Source organism: Macrobrachium rosenbergii, chromosome 37 (assembly GCF_040412425.1).
Source record: "Macrobrachium rosenbergii isolate ZJJX-2024 chromosome 37, ASM4041242v1, whole genome shotgun sequence".
NCBI lineage: Eukaryota > Metazoa > Arthropoda > Malacostraca > Decapoda > Palaemonidae > Macrobrachium > Macrobrachium rosenbergii.
The window spans coordinates 45,559,173-45,574,172 of record NC_089777.1 but is presented as its reverse complement, the minus strand read 5'-3'; the positions used below and the strand labels follow the sequence as shown (position 1 = coordinate 45,574,172).

Below are 15,000 nucleotides of genomic sequence, written 5' to 3'. Positions count from 1 at the left end.
TGTATTACAAATTTTTGGTCAGTCTGGAGCCCGGCACTGGTCTTACAAAATTATTTTTACCTTCTCAAAGGATTCTTGACATCTTGTGAATCCAAAACAACCTGGGGCTGAGACTAGTTGCTTTGTTAAGGGGCTACTACAGCTGAGAAATTCGGGCAGAAACGGCCGAGTAGAATCCTGCCATGCCCAAAAATCTCTCAGGTTGTTTTCTAGTAGGTGGGGTAGTCTTATGGATACCTCTACATTAGTGTTTACTGGTTTTGGCTGCCTTTCCAACTTCAAACCAAGATAATGCACACAGTTGCCTTCCTGAACTCACTTTCTAGGTTGACTGTTAGTCCTCGCTTCCCCTTAGGTTTCTTGAAACCTTTCTCAGATCTTCAGATGTTCTTCCCATGTTGTAGAGTAAAATGACTATGTCATCCAGATATACACCTACTTCCCTTCTATGGACCCAGCAGTCGACCATCACTCAAGCTGAAACGTTGCAGTAGCAATCATCAGACCAAATACAGAATAACAGTATACTGATACACCAAAAGGAGTAATAAAAGCTGACAGCAATTTAGCACTTCATGTAAGGGAATTTGATAGTATCCCTTCAACAAGTCTATATCTTGAGACAAACTGGGCTTGCCTAACATTATCATAACTGATCTTATAAGAGGCAAGGATAATTGTCAGCCACACTGATGGAATCTAGTTTCCTATAATCAGTACACATCCTAAATGAGCCATCAGGCCTCTTCACTAACACACATGGAGAACTGCAGTGACTTGAACCTGGTTCTACAATCCATGCCAAAACAAATATTCAACTTCTTTCAAAACATCTCATGATAAGGTGATAGGCGATAAGCCTCTGTTTGAATGGTTCGCCATCTTCTGGATCTGATCTCATGCTTGATCAGATCAGTACACCGAGGCACATCTGCAAAATGTTCTGTGAAGCTTCTAATCACTTCATGCACAACTCACCACCTTGCTCAGCACTCAAATAGCCAGTTTATCTCCAAATTTTCCAAAATTAAGAACATTCATCTTGCTTCCCAGCTCCCAATTCATATCCATCAGCCGCCTTCTGTAGCGAAGTTGTCTAAGACACATTTCCATTTTGGTTTCTTGAGAAGTAAGGTTTTAAGAGGTTTATATGCATCTTCCTTTTCGCCTTCGTCTTTCTGGTGTTTAACATAATATTCTATCACTTAACCTCTCAATTATCTTGTAAGGACCTCAAAACTTGCTGGAAAGGGGAAAACTTCTGACAGGTAAAAACACTCAACACTTGTTGACCAACACCAAAACTTCTTAGCTTAGCCTTTCTTATCATATCTCCTTTTTCATTTTCTCTGACTCAGTTTCAGATTTTCTAAAGAGAATTCTTCAATCCCTTCCACCTTTCCTCAAGTTCTTTACATACTCTCCTTGGATTTCCACTTGATTTTCTTCCCAATTTTCTGCAAGAATTTTCAACGTCCTCTCTACCTCTACCAAAATCATCTTGTTAGTGAACAACCATGCTTTCTTGATAAGCATTCCCACTCAAATAACATCAATTGTACACCAACATCCTAAAGCCCTGCCTTGGACTCTAGAACAATACTTAGTCAGCATACTTTTCAATGTCTGCAAACCTTCCAAGGCCTGAGTCTCTGGGTGATAGCAGGACAACTGCTGTTTCACTCCACAGTTCATCAGCATCCTGGAAATAGTTTGGCAAATTAGTTCCTCTATCACTTTGTACAATTTCAGGTATCCAAACTTTTGAGAAAACTCCACTAGTTTCTCAGCAAACTATCTTGGCAGATATGCTTCTAACAGGGATTGCCTCAGGATATCTTTGTGAACACAGGACACAGCAATGTTAACAGATACTCATGACCCTTCTTCGTCTTCTCGGCAGTGGTCCAAACTATTAATCTATAATCACCTTGCTGAAGGGTTCTCTCTAACTTCTATAGGTTGTAGGGGCTTTCTGAATGGTTTCATTTTGCCTTTCCAGCTATCTGCAGTGGTATGACACTGACAGAACTTGGCTAACATCTTTGTGTCCAGGCTGAAAATATTTCCATGGTCTTCCAGTCTTCCTGATTCCCATATGTCTCCAAGGAGCTACTGCTACTACTTTGCTTCCTCAAGGACGGGACTAAAATTGATGATATTCGCCCCATTCAGCATCTCCTGGTATATCTGCATGCTCCATGCTTCTCCATCAGCAAACTTTCCTAGATAATAAATAGGTAGGAGTTTGCTGCATCTCTTCTTGATCAAATAACCTGAAAACAGCTCAGCTTAAGGATACATCCTTTCTGTAGGTCCATTAGCTTCTCCCTGGTCACCTGACCAACTTCAAGGGTTGTTTCCTCAACATCTGCTAACTCAGCTACTGTGAAGTTTCACTGTTATCTCAGGAACATCTTTGACTACTCAGAGTCTCCTTCAGGTTTGACAGCTTCTTCTTGGGGAAACCTCTTGATCAGCACTAGGGGAAGTATCATTTTTCCAGAACAACTCTTCTAAGCTCAATGATCCTTCTTATCTTGAAAGTGGGTAAACTTCTCAGCCCTTCACTCTGCAGGCATAGTCCTTCTTCATACTCCTAGTAGTCACACAGCTAGGAAATGTGGGGGTTATTTTCTCCAAATCTACCAGGGACTAAATCAATGGTCATCTGTCGCCATGGGATATGGAACAAATTATACACTCACTAATTTGTCCCTACCAGAACATGTACACCTCTCAACAGCTAGCAGTCCTTACAGCAAATCAACATCTCCACTAATTCACATGATAGGTGTAAGTGGCATATAGAGTTACCTCTTCTCCCTCCTATACTCCTTCAAATAACAGAATTCCTGTAAGATTCTCCTCCAACTGGGGTGAGCACCATGGACTACCACACACTATGGTTGTCTCTGTATCACGCAACACCTTGACTGGTACCTGCACACTCCTGAGTGCAGTTAGCGATCTGAGGTATGGCTTAAAAGCCCAAACTGCTCAGCCACTCACTGTTGGAAGTTAGCATTTCACTGGCTGCCAAATATCTGCTTGCTTAGTCTCAGTCTTCACTGAGCGACCACAACTCCTCTCACAATAGTTCTTTGTAGTCTGTTTCACCTGGCCATTTCTTACATAACTAATTTAACTGGTTTGGACTGCCAATGTCTACGACACTCCTGACTGAAGTGTCCGTCTTTCCACACTTGTAGCAGACAACATTAGGTCGGGTAATTGTCTGCAACATTATTATATGAGGATTTTACTGCCACTTGTAGGACTCTATTAAATTGCTCCTGAAATTTGGGATGAGACCTAAAAACCTGTGCGCGTTGATTCTGGTAATTTGACATTATAGCTCCTTCTGCTGCTGATGATATTGAAATCCTCTCGCTATGTAGCAGCTTGTCAAGCTTTATTCACTCCTCAGATAGGCTCTATGTGTTCAGGAATTCCCAAGATATTGTTCAAGGACAAATAATTCTTCAAGATTCCCAAATGCTTAACTTTAGCAGCCTCCAATTATCGCTTTAAAGACATCTTTCATTTTGTAATGCATAATCCAAGAAAGTATCTGGTCATCCTTTCTCAGCATCTGAATCTTTCATTATAATATTCAGTGGTCATCTGGTAAACTTGTAGCACATTGTGTTTAAGTATCTTGTACTCTTTACACTGATCAGCTGATAAGGCTAAATAGTCACTTCTTCCTTTACCAATGAGAACACACTGTAACAAGACTGACCATTTATCCTCTGGCCATCCCATTCCTGTAGCCACTTTTTCAATGTGATAAAAAAACTCATCTGGAGCTTCTTCTGTAAATTTTGGAATTAACTGCACTTTACTACATCAAATACAGGGTCTAAATCACCTTGAGAGGTTAGAAGGTGTTACGGGCAATTCAGCTATAGTCAACCTTTCCATCTCTCTCTTTGTGTCTAGCTATTTCTCTTTTCTTCTCTGCTATTTTTCTTAATTCTTCAGCAGCTTTCTTCTCTTCTTTTCTTTCTCATTTTTCTCTGTCTTCTCTTTCTTTCTGCCTGCATTTTCAGCGCTTAATCAAATTTTCTGTTTAGACGTCTAAGCTCTGCTTCTGTATCACTTTTCTCTTTCTTTTGCCCATGTTTATCTATAAGTTCTGGCCTCAGCTGCTCGCAACAATTCTTTTTGAGCTTCTCCGAGCTTTCATCTATTTTACCAGAGTCCATCACGCTTGATTGCAATGAATTTTATTTGTGCCTTTACCATGTTGGCAGACACCTGACCACCATATGTTACTGCTATCTCACTCCACTGTGCTTTAGTCAGAGTGATTTCAGATAACTCTTGGATGGAGGGGTTTGCTAAAAATTCTTGAACATTGAAGGGAGCCATCTCTCTCAGTTACTCCAACTAATAATTCAATATTACACTAATTCAACACAATAAATTGCAAAACAATTATAGTGTCACTCTCCCAAAATGCAAAGAACAATTAGTAATGTCACTCAAAATAAAAGAACTATATGGTCACTCTGTAATAAAATATGTCCCTAACACCACCTTGGAGCACAATTAGAGTGATATTTGTGGTGATCTGTTTTCCCAGGGTCTTGGGCACCACTTATATATGTGACGTAAGTGTCCAGTGTCTGTCTTTCAAATCAAACCTTGATATCTAAGTGCTTGTCCCTGGGTCTAAGGCACCATTTATATATGGGGGAAATGGTCCAGTCTAGTGCACCATTTATATATACAGGACTCCCAGATTGTCCAGTGTTTGTTCTTAAATCAAACCTGCATCTAAGTGCTTGATATATGATTACCAAACTTACCATTTATTCAACAATTATATACTTCTCACAAAAGCCAGACACCTGAACCCTCATCACACATACAAGACGACTGATTTCTAAAGGCAACAGAAGTGATCCCTTTATAAAACTTATCACTCATGAAAGAAAGCAGATAAAGTCTGCTAAACAGGTGAGGTAAAATCTAGGCATCACTCCACAATATAAAAGTTCATATTTCTATTTATTTCATTTCCTGGTTCGAGCCTTCACTTCAATTACTTGAAGGAAAACATCTCACTTACCACTCTATCCCTAATTCAAATCAAAATTACTGGTTGGTCAATGAATGAAACTCTGACATAATATTTTAAATACAAAAATTTATTTCTAAATTCAAAGATTATACATGACATGTAACAGTCTCTAGGGAAATCTATTATTACTGAACAAAACAAAATTGGATTAAATCTGAATTAATCATCAGGTCAAATTAAATCAGAAATTAATTTATTAATTCATCAAAATTATTCAAGAAAGATTTAAATTGTTAAATAACAAACTTGATTGAAAGGAAATATACTGTAAGTAAATTAATTCTACGTGTTAAACAAAATAAGGCAATAAATCAATCACATTAAAATGTGGATACAAAGACACAGAAATATACTCAAAAGATTAAATATCAAAAAAATATAAAGCAAAAGTTAAGGCAATAGCAAATACATCACATATATGCATAAAAGAAAATTTCTTCAAAAGATAAAGCATAAAACATATAACACGTGAAAAAATATTAACAAAAAGTGAAAAGGTATCTTTACATATAACCACTGCAGATATTTTCAGTGCACTGAAACGTAATTATGTTACCATACCTTGGTACCAAATTGTCATGTTTTTACTCAGGCGCCGCTACACATTACTTAATAAAATACACTGTTCATAATCAGACACATTTACTAAGGAATTAATCAATTAAAGAATATGAGCATGACCATCGTCTACCAAAATATCAATTACGTTAAAACAGGAAATTCAAAATCCCAAGAGCGAGAGAGAGAGAGAGAGAAAGAGAGAGAGAGAGAGAGAGAGAGAGAGAGAGAGAGAGAGACGCTGAGCGAAAAAACGCAGCTCCTTTCCACAACGCTTTTGGTCTCTGAGTGAGGGCCCTTGTAAGGGCTGCCTATCTACGTAGGTCTAACCACAGTGTTTGATCAAGGTCCCAATGGAATGCATTACTCAGCAGTTTTGAAAATACACGAACAACGACTGCCCTGTCCCTTCTCTCTCTCTGCACACACCTACCATGGCTCAGCTCAACGATACCCTTCTCAACCATATAGCGTTTAACAACTAACTCTACGCTAACTCCTTTTACGGCATACGCCAGATTCGAAACAAAATCATAAGCAGTACACACAACACACAAATACACACGAGGAGATTAATACTGGGTATTATGAAAACCACAGCATGCACTTCATATATATAGCAGTATATATATATATATATATATATATATATATATATATATATATATATATATATCTCTGTAAAAGCTTATAGGTCACAAGTTCTATGAATTACAATACACAGTAGATGTTTAATAATTAGGCTAAAGTCATTTTGAAGAACCTTGACAAGGAAGGGCAAAAGGAAGCATTTGCCTCTCCTAATCTATTAATCGACTCTGATCCTCCTCTTTACAACTTTCTCTTCTCAAACATGTGACGCTTATCGTCAATCTGGCCAGAGAACAAGTGAGCAGTGATGCAGCACAGTTTGTCACGTAATTTCTTCTTCTTCTTTTAACGTGCTTTTTTCCCATTTTTTTTTTGTATGGGTAAGCACGATGCCTTATTTGAAGGACTTTGATTTGGCTTTGGGGTAGACCAGTGTCTCGATCGGCTGCCCTGCCTGACATCGCTTAGACCCCGTAGCGTATGTTTCATGTACCATACCTGACCCAACGCCCTTTCTCCCAGCAACGAGAAGTTGGTGCGCGGGTAGTCGAGAGTTCGAGACGTGTGAGTTATATATATATATATATATATATATATATATATATATATATATATATATATATATATATATATATATATATATATACATGACTTCTTTATCACATCACATCACCTTCGGTAACATACATGAAAATATATTATTTCTGAGGTAGAGCGAATTGGATATAAAAGGACATTTGTAGCTTAATGCTTATATATATACATATATATATATATATATTATATATGTATATATATATATATATATATATATATATATATATATATATATATATATATATATATATATATATATATATATATATATATATATATATATAAATAAGGATTTTAATAAAGGAAAATCTATTTCCTGGGGAAGACCTGTGTCACCTGGCAGAAATTACTTCATCTAGTACATATTTCTAGGTAAATTTATTGCTAAACATACCAGAGAGTGTTAAATGCAATGCTGGGGCCACACTCTTGAAAAGTAGCCCATAAAATCAGAGTCGTATATAGGAAAGGGTGAGTGTTGACACTACCACTGCCTCGCCTGTAGAGATTACCAATCTCAAATCCCCAAAAGGAGCAAAGCCACATAAAGCCCGGCACCAGCTCCCCGGGACACGAACAAACTCAGCCGGCCATAATGGCATTCCAGGTTAGCACCCTCCCTGCTTGGTATGTTACTCAGGGGAAAGGAGGAATAGACGTGGTTACCGGGTGACACAGGTTTCCCCAGAAATAGATTTTTCCTTTGTCAAAATCCCTTTCGGGCTTCTTGACCTGTGTCACCGTGAACTGATAGCAGGAATTAAATATACCAGCTGGTGAAGCCCCTTTGAAAATTCACTGTGATGGAGAGACATAAAACCAGAGTAAACTGAGCTCAATTACCCAAGCAGAAAAATCTCTATTAAAAACATGAGAACAACAAGTCAGGGATCCATGCCCCAAAGCAAACATGTTATACAAAATTTAGAACATGATTAGAAGTACTTTAATCACTAACAAAAGGACAACAGACAATATGTAATATGAGGAGGAGTCAGGCCGTAAAGCATGCCTGACCCAAGGAAAGACTTGGTAAGGGGGAGTAAACGAGGCAGGAAGAGAGGGAGAGTGACAGAATATTTAGGAATGCATAGTGACTACCAGAGGAAGGGACAATGCTTCCTGCCGCCACAGTGGAAAATTTTAGGCCTCTAGAGATTTGAGGTAGTGGCGATTGAACACTGAAGGTGATTTCCAACCCAGTATATTTTTGAGATCGTCAAAATTCATATAATGGAAATAACCAGTGGAGGTGGCTACCGCCCTGATATCATGAAACCTGGAACTGAATCTGCTAGCTTGTTTAATAGCATACATTTGTTGTCTGATGGCCTTCAATGAAATAGTTCCTCCACCTTCCCTAACAAAAAAAGAGGGCCTGATGTTATATTAATAGAGGTTCTGTCTTAAAATAAGCCTTTAAAGTAAGGGGGATCGGGCATAATGACAAGTCTTGTGGAAGGGGGATAACCTTCCAAGGGGACCATCTATCTTGTGGATCTTCATTCTTAGCAAGAAATTTGAGATCCGGGGCTAACAGAACTTCTCCTGACGGGAGGAAATCGACATGGTTCGGTTCTCTTAGAGAGAGCTGACAGCTCAGAAATTCTAGCACCTGGAAGCTGTTTGAATGGTTAACAAGGTCTCCTTAACAGATTTGGAGGGAATTAAACATTTTGGATTATCAGTATCTGATGCTAATTTAAGAACGCTGCCAACAACCAGGAAACCGTGTGTGGACGGGTTGCTGGTCTTAAACGAGCGCATGCCCTAGGAATTGATGAAAAATATGAGTCTGTTAAGTTAATATTAAAGCCATGTAAAAATATCTTTCTTAAAGCTGATTTGGCTGTAGTAATAGTACTAGAGGCTAGACCTTTTTCTAATAATGACCTGAAGAACGAAATTGCAAGGTTCGTGGTCATTTCTTTACTTCAGATTCTTTCAGAATAATGCTAATTTCTTTGACTGCTGAGTCGTATTGTCTGATAGTAGATTCCTTTTGTCTGATTCCTAAGAACATGATTGGTCAGGTCGATTATTACCATCTTCTGAGCTGCGAATTTATGAAACCATAAAGCCAGGGCATTTTGAATTCTTGAGGAAGCTGACACAGTCCGGAAGTTTGTACTATTTGTGTCAATTTGGTCTGTGATTTGTATGCACCGGTTTCAGCTCTAGAAGAAGAGGAAACCAGTTGCTCTTCGGCTATTAAGTGCTACCAGAGCCACATGACCTTTGGAATGCCCTGAGCTTGTGTAAAACTTTCATCAACAAGTTTACTGAGGAAACAGGTAGATCCTCTGCCACATGTTCCAATCTATTGGACACCGCATCTGTGGAGTGAGCCAGAGGGTCCAGGTTAAAATAAGCATAATGCCATGGAAGTTTGTGTTAGCTTTCTGTGGCAAACAGATCTACCTGGAGACCTGGGACCTGACTGCAATCCACTTGAATGATGTTTTGTCCAGGGACCATTCCGACTCCAGCGGAGTTGTTCTGGACAGAGAATCTGCAATGACATTCCGGACTCCTGCCAGATGGGTAGCTGACAAATGCCACCGGTGCTTGTTTGCTAGGGAGAATATTGCTATCATTACTTGGTTGATCCAGCTCGACTTGGAGCCTCCTCTGTTTATGCAATGCACCACTACTGCACTGTCCAAAACCAGCCTGATATGAATTAGTCTGGTTGGATGCAGTTTCTTTAGGGTTAGAAAGACTGCCATTGCTTCGAGAATGCTGATATGGAACTGACGAATACAGTGACCACGCCTCTGCACTTTTTGTGCAGAATATCCTCCCACTGCCTAGTAGAAGATCCGTGTGAATCACCAATGACGGAGGGGAATTGGAGCAGTACTGATTTTGACAAGCGCTGACTGTTGTCCAGCCGAGTCTCTTTCTCAACACTTAAGTGAAATTCAGGACACCTTGTCTCTGAATCTGTTGTTGGCACGCCTCGCCACACACTCTGTTTATGTCTTCAGTTTGGCTTTCAGGAGCAGATCTATGTTAATGAAGCAAACTGAAGGGAACCTAAGACCCTTTCTTGCACGGAAGCTTTCCGTTCTTGGAGGAATTGCCTGGTTGGCTTAGTTTCTCGCTTGACTGGCGGAAGAGACAGCTTGTGGAGTCCAGGTCCCACTGGATTCCCAACCACTGAAAGGGTCTCCGAACTAGGCGGGTTTCTCCTCGTTTATTTGGAAGCTGGAGATCTCCAGAAAACCGATTACTGGCTGTTGCTTTCCGACATGGCGTTGATGCCCAGGATTATCCAATCGCTCCAGGTATGCGGCCAGTATATCCCCTTGTGACCAGAGCGTTGTTGGACTACTGTATCTGCGTTTGGTGAAAATTTGGGGGGCTATGTTGAGCCTGAATGGCATGACTTGAACGAGTAAGCTTGCTTTCCTAGTCTGAACTCCCAGATAGCAGAGAATCTTTCTCAGAACTGGGACGCAGTGATAATAGGCATCTGAGATCTTAGTAGAGGCGCTGCCCACGGGAAGTAGGGTCCGAACCGCGTAGATTGTAAGCATGCGTAAATTTGTCGCATTGAATGTATAAATTCGAGACGCAGATGTTCAGATTACTCTCTTGTTGACTGGAGCCTTTCTTTGGAACGCTGAACAGTCTGCCCTGAAACTTCAGGTGCCTCGCTTTCTTTATAGCCCTCTTTTGGAGCAGGTCCTTCACAAAGTCCTGGAGGGCTTTGGACGGTGACTGATGGAATCTGACTAGCGGAGGAGGGCCTCTGCTCCAGCTCCATCCCAGACCCTTGGAGACTATGCTGTGGGCCCATGAACTGAAGGTCCATTGGTTCCGAAAGAGATACAACCTCCCGCCTACCTGAGGAGCCTCACTACGGGGATGATCTACCTCCTTTGCTACCTCGGCCTCCCCTCCCTCGGGAGATGGAACGAGACGCAGATTTGCCTCTAAAAGAGCCTCTGGCTCTACTTCCCCTGGCATTTCAGTTGAATGCCTGAAATGCCCCTTGGCTTTCAAATGAAGCGCGAAGCCGAGATGTCACATAAGTAGGGAAGTAAAGTGTGTTGGTCTGGCTGTACCAGCACATACTGTTGCTGAGGCTGCGCTTTTAGAGGCTGGCCGGCCGAGAGACCGGGAAATGGCCTGCAGCACAGTCTGCATGTGGTCTTTTAAACTTTTTGAACCCCTTCCCGGTCTGATGAGGTCCGAGGACTCGCTGGCTTCCGCTTCAGGGGAGACCAGCGGGAGCCGGAGGCTTTGGTTTGCCCTGGAAGCTGCCTCTGCCAGGACTGTGTTTACTTCTTCCTCCGGGAAGAGATTAGCCCCCCAAACAGAGCTCTTTCATTAGCCTATTGGGCCTGTGCTCATAGTGGCTGCCGCAGATATGTTTCTCGGCAATTCATACGGGCCACTATGAAGTCAGACAGGTCCTGTTAACCTGCCAGATTTGCAAGACCTGGAAGAGGGCTTCTTCGTTGTAGACAACCGAAGTTGCCTCTGCCAAAGTCAGGGAATGCAGGGACCGACTCAACCTGCTCTTGGCTTCCGATTCGGCCTTCAGAAGAGCTTCCGGGATTTTGGGAAGCTGCTCGCGAAAGAGGAAGAAGGCAATTGTGGCCGAGCCACCATCGTGAAAGGGCCGAGCTCTTCCAAAATCAGAACTCCGGGAAGTCGAGAGGATCTGTCTCCGAGTTGTGGAAGGGGCTTACCCTCGATGCCTGCCTGATTGGTAAGCAGAGCTACCTTTAGTCGCGGCAGGGGGTGGGGAGAATCCTCACCGAGGCAGCTGATTCGTGAACGCCCTTGACAGGGGCAGGTGAGTTTCTGTGTTCTCGGCCTCCCACCTGTGAGCGTACGCAACAGGGTGGGATTGTGCCTGGTCCCTCGGAAAGATGACAGTCTCCTTCGGACCTTATCTCATCTTATCCAGGCTTCTCAAAGCCTGGCATAGCCTGGGTAGAGTGCACTAGGGTCAGGTGGGAAGAACTCCAGCTCCTCCAACCTGCGAGTACTCCAGTCCTTCAATGGGGAGGCATCTCTTTCATGCTGAGGAGCATGAAGAGCCAGGCGCCAAGGGTTTCCCTTATCAAAGGGAGGAAGACCGGAAGCGTCCGGAACAGCGTAAGACTGAGCCGCTGCTCCGGCGCGCATAAACCCAGAGAGCAGGCTCTCCTGGTTCTGCACCTTCTCTGCCAGGATTTCACCACCACCAGAAGACTTCAGGCCCGGCCAACTGGGAGGAGAGTTCGACACTCTGGCCTCTCCACTTCTTACTGAACTTCTTCATACAGTTCCTAACGCCTCAGGGTCAAAGTCATAACAGGACTCGCTACTTTGCCTGGATCTTGATCCCTTTCCAGAGGGGGGAGCCTTGCTCGTAGACGGCACGGGGCTAGGGGCCCGTGACGACTTCGAGGGAGCTCCGGGGTGAGGCCTCTGGGGTCTGAAGGACTTTGATAAGGTCTTGGTTTTCACAGACTTTACCTTGGGGACAGTAGACCTTGACCTGTCCTCAAGGTAAGAGGATTTCTCAAATCCTCTAAAGGAAGAAACAGAAGAGGAAGGAGAGCTGCAAGAGGATCAGAGCCGTTTGGCCTCACTCTACCTCTTACCTGCACCTGGTGGTCCGGTCAACGCCACGGCTCGAGGTTGATGTTGATTGCTGCAACCTCCGCTACCTCTCCGCAGATGGCTTTTCATGGAGGGCTCCGCCATCTCACGGATCCTTAGCGATCAAGGGGGCGGCCATTTCCTACGACGGCCGCTGAGATCCGCGCCGGGTAGAGGAGATTGCAGACCTCCTGAAAGAACGTAGGGCTTCCCCACGACGCCTCCCAAAACCACCGACTCCAGGTTCTGAGGTCGACAGCTAAGAGTCGCGAGCTGCGGTTGGCCTGAAAGAAGGGAAGTGCTCACTAACTAAATTTCCAACTGCTTAAGTATATATATATATCAATAGCGCTACAAAATCAGTGGAGAATAACGATTAGTGGACATGTAGCTTACCGACTATCCAACACTCGCCGTAGAAAGAGTGTAGCACACCACAGCCAGCCAGGGTGCCAGACATCAGGTCTCTCGGACTCTGACTGCGAGCCGGAGTGAGACCGACACACTTCGTGTCCACAGGGCTGCTGCAGGACCGCCGTGCACCCATGCTCCTGACAACGTACCATCTGTAAGTGGACAGATGATACATGAGTATGCTAATAAGGCACGCCGGAGTAGGGTCGCCGGAGATGAGTCTTAATTTAAAAATGACTAACGGAGCATGCAAATGGTCTGGTCAGACCCCGCCGGAGTTAATTCCGTTATTAGGGGATGATATACAAGATACATGAGTGAAAATGTTAAGGACCGCCGGAGTAATTCCGGTGCTACTATATATATCAATAAAGGACACAAAATCAAGGGAGAATAACGATTAGTGGACATGTAGCTACCGGCTCATCCAACACTCGCCAGAAGAGTGTAGCACACCTCACAGCCAAGCCAGGGTGCCAGGACGATCAGGCTCCGACTCGGACCGCGCAGCCGGAGTGGGATCGACACACTTCGTGTCCACAGGGCTGCTGCAGGACTGCCGTGCACCCATGCTCCTGACAACGTACCATCTGTAAGTGGACAGATGATACATGAGTATGCTAATTAAGGCACGCCGGAGTAGGGTCGCCGGAGATGAATCTTAATTTAAAATGACTAACGGAGCATGCAAATGGTCCGGTCAGACCCCGCCGGAGTTAATTCCGGTATTAGGGGGATGATATACAAGATACATGAGTGAAAATGTTAAGGACCGCCGGAGTAATTCCGGTGCTACTAGAAAACCTTAACCTATGATCATGCGTCATAAACAATATAACAGATTGCATAGATACCGCCGGACACAGTCCGGTAGAGGTATGGTAAATACACAGTACGGAATGGTTAACAACGAGTACTTGCCAAAAAACAATGGTTATGATACATTGGTTATAAAACTCCGCTTGATGTCAATCGAGTTACACCATACTTATGGTATGCGGAGGAGGCGGGTGAGCTCGGCCCAACTACACAACTATACCCAACGGAGTGGTTACATTAAAAAGGGTAACGGGAGACCCGATAAACTCGGCGGAGGTAAGATCTGGCCAAAGTCAAGATAGATTCCTAGGGTATATGGTTTATGTTCTAGTTGTACTGAACAGGGAAAGAACAAGGACAATAACTGCTAGCAGAAGAGCGGACACCGAGACGGAGGCCAGTTAGTGGATAATTAACTGACATCACCAATCCCACGGGGTGTCGGTCTTAAGAGAACGACGTCCCTGGGCAGGGAGAAACTCGGTCACGCGTCTGATGCTAGGGAAAGGGTAGGGAATAGTCAAGTGGAGGGAACCTACGGCAGCGGCCAGATGGGTGGGGGACACCCCCTGGACGCCGATAGCAACCCCCCCACGGGGTGTCATCATGGGAGAACGACTACCAAACGCAGGGAGAATACTAGGTTACACTCCAAATGCTATGGGTTGCAAAGTGGTGGTATCACCAGCGGCCAGGGAGTGGGAAGCACCCCTGTAGACACCAAAAAAGAACTCCCCAGGATGCAGGTCAAAAGAGATCGGCGCCCTGGCGCAGGGAGAACTAGTAAAACCACCCAATGCAAAGGAAGGGGTAAGGAATTGTTAGGGCTAGCGACACGTGTGCTGCTCCAGAGCACCTCGACCCAGGCCTCCGCTCTCCCAATGACAATTTTTACGCGTGGTAGGAAGACAAGCCGAGGATGAAGGAGGTGGGGGGAGGAGAGGGGAGACACACGACTCCGAGGTGATGCCTGCCCCAACACCGACGGCCTCGACAGGAGTAGGCTACGAATGAGAAGACCCTCGCTATTCTAGCCTAACCTTACGAAGACCCAAGAGTCCGAGCTGGTAGGCCAAAATAGGGAGAGGGTGGGAAAATCATAGGCCTAATAACACCCATCCGAACCAGACGATACAGTCAGGAGGGCCCAGAACGTGGACCTCCCTACCCACCCATGTCTCCTCCAAGCCTGAAACGACCGGGTCGGGGGCTAGGAGCAAAGAGCCGCAGGAGTTTCCAACCTCCCAGGCCACTAACCTTCCGGGCCGCATCAGCCGCCAGGGGACCAGCCTAGGAGACCCAAATACAGGGAACTATCTGACTAA

At 43.9% G+C, this 15,000-nt stretch overlaps 1 protein-coding gene across 1 annotated transcript in view; it reads left to right on the top strand.

Annotated features, from left to right (window-relative positions):
• LOC136825227 (uncharacterized) overlaps positions 1–15,000 on the top strand; it is a 595,353-nt gene that overhangs the window by 343,536 nt on the left and 236,817 nt on the right. The gene's annotated exons all lie outside the window — the stretch shown is intronic.